Genomic DNA, 1,655 nt, shown 5'->3' with positions numbered 1-1,655 from the left:
CTCAGCCTCCCGAGTAGGTGGATTACAGGTGCGCACCACTGCACCCGGCTAATTTTTGTATTTTTAGTAGAGACGGGGTTTCACCATGTTGGCCAGACTGGTCTCGAACTCCTGACCTCGGGTGATCCGCCTGCCTCCGCTTCCCAAAGTGCTGGGATTACAGGCATGAGCCACCTTGCCTTGCTCAAAGTTCCTTTTTGGCTTAACTATAGATCTAGGGCACTGTGAGTCTTCCTCATTCCTTCTAGGGCTGCCTAGTGTTCTGGGGTTATTTAACCAGCCCCCTCCTGCCAGGCAGTTCTTTTGTCTCTGACCCTTTGCTACATATATCAGTTTAAAGTTCACTTTGCAAGTGGCCAAGCCTGTTTCCCTCATTTCCAGGTTCCCAGGGGGCAGACATCCTGCTGCAATTTCAGAAGTCAGCACACTCTTCTCTCTCCTGTCAAAGATATAAAAGTCCATGCCCCCCACTCTCTCTCGATACTGCCCTATTTTACTTCTTTTCACAACCAGAACTCTTTATTTTTCCCAAATAAAAATAGTCCGTCTTTTCAGGTTACAAAAATGGAACTCTGGCCGGATGCAGTGGCCCTCACCTGTAATCCCAGCACTTTGAAAGGCTGAGGCAGGCAGATTACCTGAGGTCAGATTTTTATTTTATTTTCCTTTTTTTTTTTTTTTTGAGATGGAGTTTCACTTTTGTTGTCCAGACTGGAGTGAAATGGCGCCATCTCAGCTCACTGCAACCTCCACCTCCAAGGTTCAAGTGATTCTCCTGCCTCACCTCCCGAGTAGCTGGGATTATAGGCATGTGCCACCACACTCAGCTAATTTTTGTATATATATGTATGTTTTGAGACGGAGTCTTGTTCTGTCACCCAGGCTGGAGTGCAATGGCATGATCTCAGCTCACTGCAAACTCTGCCTCCCCAGTTCAAGCAATTCTTCTGCCTCAGCCTCCCAAGTAATCCTGATAAAGGATCAATGACCTTAGGATAATGTCATCCCAGGTAAGTATTCTAACTGGGTACATGGTCCTCCAAGATTCAGAGAAACTTGATCCCACTGAAACTGTATACATAATATTCAACATATGTAATATGTGCACACATGTGTGAACACTCACATTATCTAAAGTTCATCATGATCTTACCCTGGCTTCTCCCCATACTCCTCAGATCCTGCCATAGCCTAGTGCATTTTCTCCTTCCTCACTCCTTTCCCTCCATGTGTCCTCTGTCCTGGCCACCAGGAACGTTGGGCTGCCTCCAGAGTGCATGAGGCACTTTCACATCTCTCTTGCTTTACAAGAGCTTCCCTGTGCTCCAACTGGCAAATTTCTCTATGGACTGAAAAACCCACATAGCCTTTATCTGTCTTGTGATGTCTTCTCCCCACCCCTAAGTTAGGCATATCCTTCTGTGCCCTCCTTTATCCAAACATTTTCCCCACTATATTGTAATTGTGTGTTTAAGTGCCTGACTTTCCAACTAGATACGAAGCTTTCCCAGGAGAGAAACCAACCTAGCTTTCCTTTCTTTCTTCCTTCCTTTCTTTCTTCCTTCCTTCCTTCCTTCCTTCCTTCCTTCCTTCCTTTCTTTCTTTCTTTCTTTCTTTCTCTCTTTCTTTTCTTTCCTTCCTTCCTTCCTTCCTTC

Source organism: Colobus angolensis, unplaced genomic scaffold (genome assembly GCF_000951035.1).
Source record: "Colobus angolensis palliatus isolate OR3802 unplaced genomic scaffold, Cang.pa_1.0 Scaffold120, whole genome shotgun sequence".
Classification (NCBI taxonomy): Eukaryota; Metazoa; Chordata; class Mammalia; order Primates; family Cercopithecidae; genus Colobus; species Colobus angolensis.
The sequence above is the reverse complement of the archived record's forward strand: the minus strand, read 5'-3'. Positions refer to the sequence as shown.